Here is a 17,488-nt window from a genome sequence, read left to right on the forward strand (position 1 = left end):
TTATTATTAATATCAAATATTCTTTGTATTTTTGTTTCTCAGGTATATTCAAATTTTGTATTATATATTATGATATTTACTCTTATTATTTTATTTTACTATTTATTTTCGTGTACGTAAATCCCTATGATTTTAATGTTAGGGTATTAGCCTTCGAGCTTCACGTACCTTTAAGCTCTGAGGAAATATATATGTATATATTATATTTATTTATTTATTTATTTTTCATGTGTATTTATAAATTCATAAAAAGGAGTAATTTAAAGACTTATTAGATTAACTTAGGGATAATTTCAAATTAATTAGGTACCATTCGTAAGAACGGGCGCGTAGGGGGTGCTTGTACCTTCCCCTCGCGTAATCGAACTCCCGAACCTAACTCTGGTAACGTAGACCGATTCTACCCCTAACGGGATCGTAATCATGTGTTCTAACCACACTAAAAGGTTAGTGGCGACTCCGACATTTCATATTTTCCTTGAAAATTAAAATTGATTTTTATTTCACCGCCCGGGGCACACGCGCTCCCGGGACGTCGCGACATGCCTTTCAGTAGAGTGTGGACGTCCACCTGGTAGTCCAAACCAGGGTGTGGCGGGCCCATTGTACTTACAGACATATTTGACTCGAAAGTGGTTAGCCAGCCATTGTTGGGTCCCATCTTCGGACTGCACAACCCGTCATGGGGGATAATACATGACATTAGCTAACTATTCATCCTGGGTATGTTTTCAGTATTATTAGTTATAACATATGTTTTACGTACGTTATGATTTATTAATAATTATGAAAGTATATAAGAATTTAGTATGTTATGATGAATGTTTACCGATATATGAAATGTATTGTATATGTATAATTGCATTAAATGTTCATGTTGTCACACAGCTGTATTTAGTTTATTTTCCCTTACTGAGAAGTGTCTCACTCCCGAACTTAATATATTTTTTAGGAAACCCTGAGTGACCAGCAGGTCATGACCGCCGTTGAGTTTACTAAGCTACCTCGTTAGGAGGGTAAGCAACGTACTAGGATCAGAATTGTTTTGATTATGGGATCCTAGACGTATTTTGAAATATTTTGGAAGAATGCAAATAGATACAGTATTTTGGGAATGTACATAACTCTAGTATTATACTTCTGGTATTATGCTTTATGGATGGATGATTTAGATTTTATGTTTGCTACTGCTTAGGTTTCCGCTGTGATTGACAGGTGTCCCCGTTACCCACGGGTTCGGGTTGACTTTTTCATTTATTATGTTACATTTTATATTAAGGAATTTGAGGTTGTTACAGTTTGGTATCAAAGCCTAAGATACTAGATTCTGTAGACTCTAGAGTGCAGCAGTAATAATACCAGAGTATAGGATAAGGGAATTTGAGGTCTGATTTTGTAATCTAAATGCAGAATTTCCGTGGTGGTTTGTGTGATTTTCCTGGGGTGACGATTTCAGGAAAGTCATGGTAAATTTTCGTCAGGTTGCGTATTTAGGTTGCAGGATTGAACCTTGAATTGAGATCAGGAAAGAGGGATTAATTAGGAGAAATATACTATATGAGTTGAGTGACATGTATAGTGAAGGGGTTTTGAGTTAAGTTACATGTTTTTCAAGATGGACCTTGGTGGCAATAGTGCCCACGCTAGTAGGAGTGAGGGTGCTCGACCCTCAGGCACTGCGGGTAGTGATTCAGATGCCGTTTTACGCAGCGTGGCGTAGCAGGTTATGGCAAAAATTGCCAAGAGTTCGAAGGAACAGGGTGCTCCATCGACAGGCCATAGTAGTTCGACTAAGAAGTTTATTAAGATGAGTCCTACGTCTTTCTCAGGAGGGACAGATCTTGTAGTTGCTGAAAACTAGGTGCAAGAGATAGAGAAAACATTTGCAATGCTGCAATGTTCAGAGGAGCAGAAGGTGTTGTTTGCCACCTACAGATTAGCTGGAGAGGTTGAGAGATGGTGGTCAGCAGTGAGACTTTTAGAGCATCAGAGGACTATACCTGTGGAGATGACATGGGAACGGTTTAAAGAAATATTCTTCGCCAGGTATTTTCCAGCCTCGTCTAGGGAGGCTAAGATTGAGGAGTTCCTAAATCTGAAACAGGGACAGTTTTTAGTACAACAGTACTAGGCGAGGTTCATCGAATTATCTCGCTTCGCCCCGTACATCATTCCAGATGTGGTGAAGAAGGTACGGCAATTTGAAAGAGGCCTAAGGAGAGAAATTTACAAGCAGATATCGATATTGAAGTTGCAGGATTTTGCTGAGCTAGTGGATAGAGCCACTATAGCGGAGATTGGAGAGCGGTTAGAGGCTGAGGAACAGAGACAAAAGAAGAGGTCCACACCTTCTGGTTCCCAGCAGGGGGTTGGACGTGGTTCGTGGAAGAGGGGTGGCTACTATAGAGACTGGAGGCAAGAGACCGAGAATCGCAATTTTTTAGGTGTACAACCACCTCCAGTTTGCCCGACCTATGGGAAGGGGCACCTGGGGGAGTGTCGTGCCGGGTGAGGTGTTTGCTATCGATGTGGGGAACTAGGGCATGTGACGAGGGATTGCCAGGCTCAGATGGGTGTTGCTCTTGCTCCTAGACCTACTCGAGGAGGCTACCAGGTGCCACGTGGAGGCCAGCAGAGGAATATGGCCCCAGCCAGGGTTTTCGCTTTGACGCCAGGTGATGCTGAGGCGGCCAGCGACGTGGTGACAAGTACGATTAATATGTTTTCATTGAAAGTTATTGCACTTTTTGATTCTGGTGCCACACATTTGTTTGTGTCCTTGGGGTGTGTTAAATTATGTGGGGCGGAAACATAATCATTAAATGTTAAATTGTTAGCAGCTACACCGGTCGGGTCAGCGGTGAGATGTAGTAAAATGCTCTGTGGTTGTCGAGTTGATGTTCAGGGGAGAATTTTATCTGCTGTTTTGGTGGTGCTGGATATGCACGGGTTTGATATCATTTTTGGCATGGATTTGCTAGCAGCTACTTCTGCTATTATAGATTGTCGTGCAAAGGAAGTGAAATTCAAACCTCCAGGTAAACCAGAATTCAGATTTATAGGATCACGAGTGCAATCTTTACCTCAGATGGTCTTAGCAGTTCAGGTGAGGAGACTACTCCAGAATGGCTGTCTGGGATTCATGGCTTTTGTGAAGGAAATGTCAAAAAATGAATTGAAGCTTATCAATATGCCTGTGGTAAAAGAATTTACAAATGTGTTCCAAGATGAATTACCAGGTTTGTTGCCTGATCGTGAAGTGGATTTCCCTATTGATTTACTTCCAGGTACAGCGCTGACCTCTAAAGCACCGTACTGAATGGCGTCAGCAGAGTTAGCAGAACTGAAAGATCAGTTGCAGGATTTTCTTGATAAGGGCTTCATAAGACCTAGTGTATCGCTGTGGGGAGCTCCAGTACTGTTCGTGAAGAAGAAGGACGGGTCTATGAGGATGTGCATAGATTATAGAGAGATTAATAAGGTGACCATCAAGAACAAGTATCCTCTACCGTATCGACGATTTGTTTAACCAACTCCAAGGTACACGAGTGTATTCCAAGATCGATCTCAGGTCAGGCTACCATCAGGTAAAGGTGAAAGCAGAGGATATATCAAAGATAGCTTTCAAGACTATGTATGGGCATTACGAGTTCCTCGTTATGCCATTTCGTCTGACAAATGCTCCTACGATATTTGTGGATTTGATGAATATGATTTTTCATCCATATTTAGATCAGTTTGTAGTTATTTTTATTGATGATGTACTGGTCTATTCGAGGAGTTATAAGGAGCATGAGACACACTTGAGGCAGGTTTTGCAGATGCTTAGGGAAAAAAAGATGTATGCAAAATTCAGTAAATGTGAATTCTGACTCGAGAAAGTTGTGTTTTTGGGGCATGTTATCTCAAGAGATGGAATTTCTGTAGATCCCAATAAGATTGAGGAGGTAGTGAATTGGGCTAGACCGAGAAACGTCCAGGAGGTTAGGAGTTTCTTGGGGTTAGCCGGGTATTATCGTCGTTTTGTCGAGGGGTTCTCAGCTTTGTCCGGACCTTTGACATGACTGACGAAGAAAAATACTAGAGTTGAATGGGACGACAGCTGTAAGCAGAGTTTTTAGGAGCTGAAACAGAGGTTAGTCACAGCGCTTGTATTGATCATCCCGTCTGGGGGTGAGGGTTATACTATTTACAGTGATGCATCCTTAAAGGGACTTGGTTGTGTATTGATGCAACATGGCAGGGTAGTTGCGTATGTGTCTATACAGTTGAAAGAGTATGAAAAGAACTACCCTACCCATGATCTTGAATTGGCTGTAGTGGTACATGCATTGAAAATTTGGAGGCATCACCTGTACGGCGAGCAGTGCGAGATTTTCTCTGACCACAAGAGCTTAAAGTATTTCTTCACCTAGAAGGAATTGAATATGAGGCAGAGAAGGTGGTTAGAGTTGATTAAATATTTTGATTGTACTATCAGTTACCACCCAGGGAAAGCAAACGTGGTAGCTGATGCACTGAACAGGAAGTCTGGAGTATCAGCGTTGGCAGCTATAGAGATCCAACTCCCGATCATGATGGATCTAGAGAGAATCGACATTGAATTGATAGAGAGTAATACTCCAGTATATATCACCAGCCTAGTGGTACAGCCTACTCTGTAGGAAAGAATTAAAGCCGCCCAGAAAGAAGATCCAGAATTAGTAGAGGTAATGGATAGAGTGCAGAGTGGTCAGGGAGACGAATTCCGCATTTCAGATGACGAAGCTTTGTGGTTCTATTCTAGACTGTGTATTCCTGCTAATGCTGACATTAGGAGAACTATTTTAGAGAAGGCTCACAGATCCTTATATTCGATTCATCCTGGCAGTACGAAGATGTACAAGGATCTGTGAGAGTTTTACTGGTGGGGTGGTATGAAAAGGGAGATTGTCAAGTATGTAGCCCAGTGCTTGACGTGCCAGCAAGTAAAAGCTGAGCACCAGAGGCCAGCGGGTCAGTTGCAGCCGCTATTTACCCTAGAGTGGAAGTCAGATCATATATCCATAGACTTTGTTTTAGGGCTACCGTCAACATCCCATGGCCAGAATGCGATTTGGGTAATAGTAGACTGGTTGACTAAGTCCGCCCATTTCCTCCCTATCAAGATCAGCTATTCCTTCAGCCGTTTAGCGGAGATTTACATTCAGGAGATAGTTCGTTCTCATGGGGTGCCTGTATCTATTGTGTCAGATCGAGACCCACAATTCACGTCACGATTTTGGAGGAGCTTGTAGGAGGCTCTAGGGTCTCAGTTATCGTTTAGCACGACATTCCATCCTCAGTCAGACGAACAGACTGAGAGGACGATACAGATACTAGAAGATATGCTTCGTGCATGTGTATTAGATTTTGGGGGAAGCTGGACTCAGTTCATGCCACTGATGGAGTTCACGTATAATAAAAGTTACCAGTCTAGTATTGGCGTGGCACCATTTGAGACCTTGTATGGTAGGAGATGTCGATCTCCTTTGTATTAAGATGAGATAGGTGAGCGGCAAGTTATGGGACCAGAGTTGGTATAGCAGGCGTACAAAAAGGTTCGGCTCATCAAGGAAAGAATCAGTGCATCTCAGAGTCGACAGAAGAGTTATGCCAACAATCGCCGCAGGAATTTGGAGTTTGATGTGGGTGACCAGGTATTTTTGAAGATAGCTCCGTTGAAAGGAATTATGAGATTCGGAAAGAAGGGTAAACTTAGCCCTAGGTTTATCGATCCGTTTAAGATTTTAAAGAAAGTGGGGTCGGTGGCCTACAGGCTAGCTTTGCCACCTACACTATCCAAGATACACGTCGTATTCCATGTATCTATGTTGAGGAAATACGTCCCAGATTTTTCTCATATTATCAGATATGGTGAGTTAGAGCTCAGGGACTCACTAGTCTATGAGGTGGTACCAGTGCAGATTCTAGACCGAAAGGAACGGGAATTACGTAATAAGAAAATTCCTCTAGTAAAGGTTCTATGGAGGAATCATGCAGTAGAAAAGGCTTCTTGGGAGCTTGAGGAGCAGATCAGACAGAAATACCTGCAATTATTCCAAGAAGTCCATATATAAATAAGAAATGTAAATAAATATGTAATGTTTCTTTTGCAGGTACACGTAATACTTTAGTTAGTATGTGGTCTTTTATTTTCGGGGGGAATTTCTTTTGGTATATGTAATCTCCCAGAACTTGAGTTGTAACTACGGTATTCCTCCACCACGAGTGAGCGTAAGTAATAAAATAAGTAGACCATTTTGCTTAAGGGATGATAAACTATGTGAATAGTAAATTTCGAGGACGAATTTTTATAAGGAGGGGAGAATGTGACAACCCAAATAAAAATGGAATTTAAATAATAAAGGGGAAAGGAAATTATCAGAGGACTTGTCGACGAAGACAGGATTCGTCGACGATGGTATAAGAAAATTCATCGACGAAGACAGGATTCGTTAACGAGGAAATAGCGAGAGAGGTTTTGAGCCGACCGAACTAGGGTGTGGCGGGCCCATCGTACTTACAAACATATTTGACTCGACAGTGGTCAGCCAGCCATTGTCGGGTCCCGCCTTGGGGCTGCACAACCCGTCTTGAGGGGTAATACATGACATTAGCTAGCTATTCATCCTGGGTATGTTTTCAGTATTATCAGTTATAACATATGTTTTATCTACGTTATGATTTATTAATAATTATGAAAGTATATGAGAAGTTAGTATGTTATGATGAATGTTTGCTGATATATGAAATGTACTGTATTGTATAATTGCATTAAATGTTCATGTTGCCACACAGCTGTATTTAGTTTATTTTCCCTTACTGAGAAGTGTCTCACCCCGGAACTTAATATATTTTTCAGGAGACCCTGAGTGACCGGCGGGTCGTGACCGCCGTTGAGTTTACTAAGTTACCCCTTTAGGAGGGTAAGCAATGTACTAGGATCAGAATTATTTTGATTATGGGATCCTAGATGTATTTTGAAATATTTTGGAAGAATGTAAATAGATACAGTATTTTGGGAATGTAGATAACTCTGGTATTATGCTTCTGGTATTATGCTTTATGGATGGATAATTTAGATTTTACGTTTGCTACTACTTAGGTTTCCGTTGTGATTGACAGGTGTCCCCGTTACCCACGGGTTCGGGTTGACTTTTCCATTTATTATGTTACATTTTATGTTAAGGGAATTTGAGGTCGTTACAATACCAGTACGTAGGGTGGCTCAATGGGTTGTTGTACTTTTAAATACTCAAACTATATACAGCAGTACTGCTGTACTTTTAATTATTCTTACTACATTTTTGCTAGTCCCCATGTTTACTTATTATGTGGATGTTATTCAAACTCCTACTATATCTACATATCTCATTTTGAAATATTGATTTTTTCATCTAATACATTTCAATGCAATTGGAATTGTAGTGTCACCCTCTGACTGCTGGTGGATGGAGTATAGGTGGGTGAACTTGAAGGCCATTAAAAGGCTTGTTGAAATTGATCCATTATGGATGGAGAATTTTTTTGTTTCAAAGGTACTCCTGCTTACATCATTTAGACGCATGCTGGTTTGAGGAACAAGGATTAACAATGATACTATTATTGCCAGGAAAATAATAATAGATTTATTTTGCAAGAAACAACAACTGGTTCATCTATACGGGTATTAATCATATATATGATATGTCACATCATGTCTTTATTTTCTATAAATTATCTTGGTTCATCTATTATTTTCATCATTGTTTGATCCAATTTTTTGATTGTGTGTTGGTATTAATATTCCCCAATCTCAATTTCTTCCATTTGAGTCAACTTCATATTTGCTTCTTGTTCAGGTCACACCAAAGTTTGTCTTTAACTATCCTTTGAGCATCTCATGCTTATATGTTACTTGAGGTTTTATTTATCTCCAATATTGGTATCTGCAGTCAAATCTGTACACCATAGATGAGGGAGTTTTAGTTAGAAATAAAGTTAGAAAAAATCCTGTGAATCCTTGCATTAAGTTGGGACCTGAATTTGAAAAGGTAAAAATTTGTTTGGTTTGTTTACCCAATTGTTGTTTTTAGTATTTATATACTTATAAATGTTTATTTCGATCTTTTCTTCAGGTTAGTGACTTTCTAAGTCGATTCAAGTCAGTTCCTAGCATAGTTGAGCTTGATAGTTTGAGGGTAACTAGTGACGTCTGGTTTGGAACTGATACAGCTCTCAAGGTATCAAATGTGCTACTATTGAATTACTATTACAGATTTATTGAGGTTTTTCTTGATTCATATATACTTGATTTGGAGCACATCTCTATGGAAAATGTCGTATTTACAGGAAAAAAGCTGCCAAAATTTTTCAAAAAACGTATACTAATTTTTTTAACTTTCTTAATTTGTAGGATTTGCAACTGTTACAACGTCAGCACAATGTCATACACTACGGATGCAGCTTTTGACTTTTTTTGTTATCTAAACAGATGAAATTTCTGTATTTGAATTTGAATTTGTATAATGTATTTGTATTTAAATTTAAATTTATATAATATATTTGTATTTGAATTTAAATTTGTATAATATATTTGTATTTGAATTTGAATTTGTATAATATATTTGTATTTGTATTTGTATTTAAATTTGAATTTTGAATAATTTATGATTTTTTTAGCAATTATGGTTTAATGTTATGTATAAGAAAATGTAATTACAAATTTTTATAAGAATTAATAATTGGGAAAAAATTAATTTAACATTTTAGTGACAATTTTAAAATCGTCACTGCTAAATGTTCAATTTAAGTATTAGTGAAGGTTTCAAAACCGTCACTAATAGTATGGTAGTGACGCTTTATTCATCACTAAAGTCTTATTACTAATAATTGTCTTTTTAAAAAGTTTTAGTGAAGATTTTCAAATCATTACTAAAGTCGTAGTATTAGTGACGATTCTGGTGAGAAATAGTGATGGTTTGAAAACCATCACTAATAATAGAGCATTAGTGACGAATTTAAAACCGTCACTAATACTATGGTTTTAGTGACGATTTTTTATCAAGTCGATATAGCATCTATAGTGATAGGCTTAGGTTTTTAGTGACAGTTTAAAATGGTCACTAATACTCTATTATTAGTGACGATTTGAAAAATTTGTCATGAATAAGTATTAGTAACGACAAGTATAGCGACTAATTCAAAACTATCACCAATACTCACAAAATCGTCACTAATACTATAGTGACGATTTTGAACCTTCGCTGATAACCTTATTTTTTGTAGTGAAATTCTTTTTAATTTTCCCCAACATACTACTATCAGCATTATCTTGTTCTATAATTTGCAACTTTAAGTGTTGGATTGTTCTTCTTTTGAGCACATGTTAATGTATAGTATTTGAAAGCAAAAAATTGATAGAATACGGAAAATAAATTACTAAAATATTATTAAACTTTTAATTTTTAACTATAACCTCTAATAATAACAATAAAAATAATTATAGACAATAACAACAATAATAATAGTAAATAGTAACAACAGGCATGCATGATGCGGTGGAAAAACGTTTGCACGTAAGAACGGAGCATCTTGTGTTCGAGTCCTAGTAGACGCACTCAGCGCAAACAGTGCTAATAGTTGACCAAGTTTGACCGGATCTTGTAACCTGTAACTAGACATAGGTCCTAGGCTCGGATTTGACGAACGTCCAACCGACGTCTGAAAATCGTGACCGCATCTAAATTAACATGGGAGGTGCATCAGGGGGGTAAGGTCACCGCCCCCTAAGTTTGGTGTCGCACCAAGGGGTCCGAAGGGCTCATCGATGATGACAGGAGTTTTCACGAGAATAAAATAATAATAATAATAATAATAATAGACCGTAGCACTAAACGTGTCTTAAATCTAAATTTTGTTTTGGAGTCCAAAACATAGATGCAATGAAGTCTACATCAATGGGACTTCAACTTGCGCAAGTCGGTCATGGCCAATTTCAATTTTACATTTTTCTCTTAAAAATGGTAACACGAAAAACGGCTGCCCCCACCCCGCCTGCCCTTTTCCTTCTTCCCTATTTATTTACGCCGGCATGGAATCAGTAAGTCGGAGTGGGCAGAATGAGGTGGCAGAATGTGATTGGCGCAGGAAGGGGTGACGCGTGCGGATTAGCACCGAGTGAATCTGGTGGGTGGGTGGCGCCTGGGGCCCGCACGGCCGGCCGTGATGCGGGGCCCGCGAGATGTGGGGACTGGGACTTCAGCTGGGGACCACCGTGGCAATTATAGTGATGGGACTCTTTCGCCCCCAAACTAAACAAAAGTGTGAAGGTGCGGCCATTCAGATTTCAATTCAGTGGGATAGGTCAAACGGTCAACCTGAGCTGCGTGAAATCGCACCCGCGTCGATCCTTCCTGTGGTCTTGCGTGGCGTGCGGCGACTGATGACTTTGGCGGCGTTTGTTCAACCCAGTTTGACCCACACAGTCAACTTTTCAAAAACACACACCCAATGTTCATTGTTTAGGAAATGCTTCAATTTAAATTTGTATAGATATTTTGTTATCATATATTTGAAGAACCTTACATTTAAGTTTCGTTTTGATTAAGAATTTTTTTTAAAAAAAAATTACTTTTTACTTATACTTTTATTCTCTATTAAATAGTATCAAAAATGAAAATATATTATAATATGATTAAAAACTTTAAAAATAAAATATTAATGATGTATAAAATTAAATTTTTATTTATAAATTTAGTATATTTTTATTTTCTTAATATCCAAATATGAAAAATGAGGATTTTATGATATTTTCCTTTCCTTTCTGTCATCTATTTTGAGTTTCAAAAGGGACTTTTTTTTTTTTTTTTACTAAAAGAAGGTGACATCTTCATTTATTTATTAATATATCCTCACTTTTGGCGGAAGAATACTATGATTACAAGATAAAACAAAAGGGAGGGTACAGAAATTTCGAAATTCATGTTTCCAAATACTATTTTACTTTATGTTTGAAGAGAGCATGAATTTGGAATTATATTAAATTTGGATACGATAAATATAAAATTGTATTAAAATTTATCTTAATTTACTCAAATCCGAATTCAAGGTCAAAATTCCATGCTCCCAAACACTATTGTAACTTAAATGTAGTGGTATTTATGAGTATGGATTTTAAATCTAAGATTTAGATTTGAGTAAATTTGGATAAATTTCGATATAATTTTATATTACATTTTATCAAAATTCAAGATGACTCCAAATTCAAGGTCTCTCTAAATATATAACTAATGTAATATAAAATTGAAAATTTTATGTAAATATATTCAAATCCAAATTCAATATCCGAAATTCATGCCCTTACATGCAACACTAACCCTATGTTTAGAAAGATTTTGGATTTGGATTCGTATTGAATTTTCATAAAATATAATATAAAATTGTATTGAAATTTGTTCAAATTCTAATCCGAGGTTTGAAATTCATACTCTCAAATGCAGCATAAAAGAAGTGACTTTTAGCTTTAGGATTTAAAAATTAAAACTCACTATTTGTTTGATGCTACTTTATTATTTGGACTTATACACTTGAGAGATATTATTTAGTATAAATTTCAATAATATAGGTTCTATAGCATTTCAGTGGGTCTGAATATTAATATAATATTTTGTAATAGATGGGTTTTAAGATTTATGTGGAGGAATTGTTCTTTTTAATATTTTTCTAAAGTCAAACTCACATGACTTCATTTCTTCATTTTATTTGTTAGAGTCGCGTCACTATAAAAAAAAATTATGAAAATAAAAAACAAGTTAAAATTAAAAACTAACAATTTGTTTAGTTAATATTATTATTAAAATAATAAAAATATAAAATTATATAAATAAAAATACTAAAATAAAAATAAAATTATTTTTTTACTTTATTATATTTCAAAATTCACTTTAGCATTCTTATACATGACAATTGAAAAAAATAGTAGAAATATTTATAAATAATTTTATTATTTTAAAAATTTTACGAACATTTTATTTTAATTATATTTTAAATTTATATGGTCATTTATTTTAACTTTAATTTAAAATATATATTAAATGACTGTTTTAATCTAAAAATAAAAAGTTATTTAATTCTAGATAATGAAATACTTTGGCAACAAGCTGTCAAAGCAACTTAAAATATAAAATTTAGTTTTCAATTTTTTTTACAAATAGATGAAAACCATCAATACAAACATAAAACTAACAATATAAAGAAATATGTTTTCATAATATGTTTGTTCACTATATAAAAATTTAAAAAAAATAACAAATAGGCCCTTAATTATTCTTCCATACAACTTTCATTAGTCCAACAATGATACCATAGTAAGTCAGGTTACAAACAAGTCAAATCGTTTATACGCAATTCAAGGGTTCGATTCAATAAGAGCTCACTCAATACGTAAATGAGACATTTCCGTACTAATTAATATTGAAGCTCATAATTTAATAAATATATCAAATCTGAGCATAAACAAACTTAATTTGTGAGTCTGTATAGTAAGCTCGAATTAAACAGTTTCATATATAGTAAGTAGGATCGAATTAGGTTCAATGGACTATAGTAGACTTATTTATCTTTTAAAGTATTGTCTATATGACCTGAATTTGTTTAGACCAAAAATCATAACCTAAATTTAATGATAGGACCACAATGCAAGGTTAATGGGTAGGCTTGGCGAGGGTAAAGAAACCCTTAGGCAGTCTAGTAAGAGTGTCTTTTCATTTTTGACCTAACTTAAGAAAGTATATTCAAGTTTAATCTGAGTTTACTTCAAATTTTAATAACTAAGTTTGATTCGAGTAAAGTTCGAATCAGTTCAGCTCATTTGCAACCATAATAGTAATCAATTTAGAAAATCTCAAAAGGGTTTGTTTGACCTCAATTTACCTCTTTAACTAAAAATATTTGTCAAAAATAGTTGGTACGTTTTCTATAATGAAAAATGGGAATTTCGCGCATCAATTACCCCAATGCATAAAAAAAATATATTTATATCATAGGAGCTTCTAAAAAAGAATCAAGTGTCTTTTTTTTCCTTAAAAAAATTGAACCAAATATCTTACCTAAAGAACCAAAAAAAAAAAAAATCTAGATACAAAGATACCCTATTTAATTTATGTCTTTTTATTGGAAATGTTCTCATGCAAAATAGGCCATATTCTTAATTTCTTTCATGCTCTCCCCTACTTTATTTGGATGCTTGGGGAGGCTAATGTTATGTTCATCCAAATCTGTTTGAAACCAAATGTAGATATGAGCTTTGTTTTTTTATTGTTGGGATAGAGTGGAAGATGTGGAACATATCATATATGTCATTGTCCACTAGATTTTCTATACTATTAATTTCAAATATATATTTAGGCACAAATCTCTGAATCTATTTCTATATCTATATATATAATCAAATTAATGCATTTGTTCTTGTCGAATTTGGGACCATGCTCTAAAAATTTGACAATTTTAGACTCTTATAAGTACATATAGGTTTCATTTAGAGAATAAAATTTTTTTTAGGAAAAAAAAAAAAGGAAAAATACGAGAGAATGTATTTAGTTATGTTTAGTAATCAAGAAAAATGAAAAAGAAAATAAATTATTTTTCAAATTGATAATTAAAATTTTAATTTTCACATAATTAATATTAAGTTTGTTAATTTTTACTCACATTAATTAGAATAACTTTTTTATAATATTTGATACAGAGAGAAAATAAAAACAGAAATAGATATAATTTTTATTTTATTTTTCTTTCTTTCTTAAACAAAATCCTTGTCCAAACAGACACGTATATAGTTTCCCTGAAGAAGTTTAAGGCCCAATTTAGAAGTTAACAAACATTAGAGAAAGGAAACAATGAAAAAAATCTATGTACCTTTTCATGTTTGATTATTAAGAAATTTAAAAAGTAAATAAAAATTAGTAAGCAGTTAACAAATATTTGATTGCAAAAATTATTAATATTTAATTTTTCTTAATTTTTAATCACATTACGATGAATTTGTATTTTTAGTAAAGCTTTATTTAAATAAAAAATATAATAAGTTATTTTCATTTTCATTTTATTATATTTTTTCAAACCAAATCCTTGATCCAAATTCATTGGATTTAACTTGTAAACATTAGTCATTTTCGTCAATTGTGAATGCAACATTTTTGCTCCATAGGGCGTTTAAAGTATATGTCAAATTAAAGTTTTTAATAAAAAAATTACAAAAACCAACTATAATCTCATCTATGAAAAAAGAAGGCCTAATTACTACATACCTAATAAAGTAAATATTTAGGATTATATAGAAGGTAATTTGACAAAGACGGGAGCGATAATTAATACTACTCACCATCTATTTCTAGTGTTTTATTTTTTTTTTATTTTTTTAAAAAAGAAGGCAACACCTCTAATTATTTATTAATATACCCTCACTTTTGGTGGAGGAATATCATGATTACAAAATAAACAAAAAATAGATTACAAAAAACCCTCCCAAAGAAAACAACATCAGCAACCAACCAAATTAGGATAATAAAACTAAACATAACTAATAAAAAAATAAAAATATAAACACAACCAAAATCAAATCAAAAGACATCAAACGAAACTCTAGAATTGAACTAACGACGAATGGAAACGAGACCCCACCTATCCATCCTAAGAATACCTTTCAGATAACATGATAGAAAGTGTTGTTTTTCGTAAATTACATTGTTTATTATCTCTTCTTCTTTAGTAAGAAAATTAGCCACACTATTATCTTCTCTATATTGATGCATCACCATGACGTTCACTTCTTTTATTTCTAGCGCTTGTGAATTCTTATTTAACATCGATATTGGTCCAATCCTCGAATTTAAAATTATTGAACACACACATGGTGATGTGCCTATATGCTTGCTTATAGGGACAAATTTATTTTTATGGTCTTTTTTATTCATTTTTTTTCTGTGATCTATTGGATGCTCATCAACTAAGGTCATAATAATATGTTTGAATATTCTATATCTTGTGCTATGCGCCGCCTCTCGTATTAAATACAATGTCAAAAAGGTTTATTAATAAGAAACTATTTTTCAAAAAATAATAAATATATGCGCATTAAATTAACTAATAAATTACAGGGTAGCTAATAAATATTTAGAGGCGTCTTTGATTTGAATTTTATTATAATTAGACAAAAAATTTATTTAAATCAACCCAAATCGAAATTCAGCGTCCGAAATCGAAGTTTCCGAATGCAACGTAAGAATAAAATAAATATCGTAATTATTAATTATATAACAACCCACTCTTTTAACCCCCACATTTTCTTCATTCTCTTTTCATTAATTAACCACCCACTTCCATGAATTAAGTATAGATGGTGCTTTTGTTCCTTAATCATTAGCCTATTGTCCCTATTTTATAAGAAAATAAGTGGACAAACAAGAGCATCCACCCACTTTCTTTTAAAGAACAACCCAATCGGGCAATTAGCTCCATCCATATGTGTTATAATTTTATGGGCGTGCCATGGACTATCACTAGATGATTGAGACTTGGACCGCCCCGGGCCCCTAACTATACACTACTAGATTATTTATATGCTGAGCTTATCCATGTATTGTAGATGGACTGCTGCTCTTGATTAATTCATTAGGACGTTCAGACTAACCGTGCATTTGTAAAATTTGTTCCACATGCATCACGTTTTCTCATCTATGTTATTGCAAACATGGGTGGCTACCTTTATTTGTATGTTAGAGAAAAAATAAAAGAAAAAAGAAGAAAGGATCGTTACGATATTGTATGCAAGTTAAAGGTCATATATAAAAAGGGTAAAAATTACTCAAAAAGTGTGTGGGTAGCGTTTGGTTCAAAGTTGGAATCGGAATCAGAAATGAAATATTAAATTCCTCTCTCATGTTGGTTTAATACAAAATCGGAATCGAAATTGAAATTATATTAAAGTGTTTGGTGTATATAGACATAGGAATTGAAAATGATCAGTCTAATTAATATAAACAATTTTATTCAGTTAAGTTATATAATGAGTAATGTTTTACAATAAAATTATTTTGATAATCGTATACTTGATTATGATTTGCGTATTATATTTTATCGTATTTTTATTATTATTTTGAAAAAATATTGTTAATATTATATTTTAACATGTAATTTATTATATTTAAATAAAAACCTCATGTAATATAACACTATAACATAATTTATTGTTTAATAATATGAAATAACAATATAATAAATAATCACTATACTAATATGTTCAATCGAGTTCAAATGTGGCTTATGCAATCTAAATTATGAGCTTTATCAAGAAATTACTCAACGACACAACAAATTAGCTCAATGAATGAGACTTTCCCTCACACTTAATAGCTGTTCTTAGCATCCTTCAAAGAAGCAAAATATAGTGCATACAATTGAAAATAACAACAAAAGTTGTCATTCATAAGTTTACAATTTCAATCTAAATTACCCAAACCTTAAGGCGGTGATTGGAGATATGAATTTCAAAACTTAGATTTAGATTTTTTTTTTTCTTTGGGTGTAATTTAGAATAAACTCAATACAATTTTATACTGCATATGATCCAAATCAAGAAAAATCGTCAAGTACATCTATGGTTCGAATTTCATACTCCCAAATGAAGGAAGGGTAAGGTAAATTCAGTTCTAGTTTAGGAGTATGAAATTCGAATCTTGAATTTGAATAAAATGTAGTGTAAAGTTGCATTGATTTATTTTTCAAATTTTTAACATATCTAAATCTAAGTATAAAATTAATGTTTCCAATTACTTCCTAAGAAAATTCAAAAAAAAAAAAAAGTCACTTTTCATGTGTTTACCATAAAAAAATCAAAAATATAAATATATATATATTAAATCGAACAGTAAATAAAAATTTGATTTTCCACATTATTTCCATCTATTTTCATTTACTTTTAATTAAGTAGATTAGAATAAATATTATTTTTAATAATATTTAATATAAAATATATTAAAAATAATTTTATGTTGTATTTTTTTTTTTATCTTCTTTCCAAATAATTAAAATCCTTAATCCAAAGGCAACTTTCTTTTTTCCTCCCAAAATGAATGACAATTGCTATAGAAAGCACTATCTATTTAATAAGTTATATATGATGGCTTATCCAAATTACGTGGTGGGAGAATGGACAATGCCACTAATAATTTTGGAACTATACCATTTGGTAGAAGACAATGATGTGTAAAGTTACATGGCCAAGTCGTCGACCAATTTGGAAATCTATTTGTACCACCACAGTCATGATTGATTTAATGTTTGGCCATTTGAGCCATTCATTTGGATGGCTTCTAAATTTCACACAATTCACATGTGATTTTTTTTTTTTTTCCAAGTACCAATCGTATTGTGTCATGTTAATATTTTTTTACAAGATTCATTATTTTAACATGTGGGTTGTTAATAA

The sequence above is a fragment of the Malania oleifera genome, chromosome 9 (genome assembly GCF_029873635.1).
Source record: "Malania oleifera isolate guangnan ecotype guangnan chromosome 9, ASM2987363v1, whole genome shotgun sequence".
NCBI lineage: Eukaryota > Viridiplantae > Streptophyta > Magnoliopsida > Santalales > Ximeniaceae > Malania > Malania oleifera.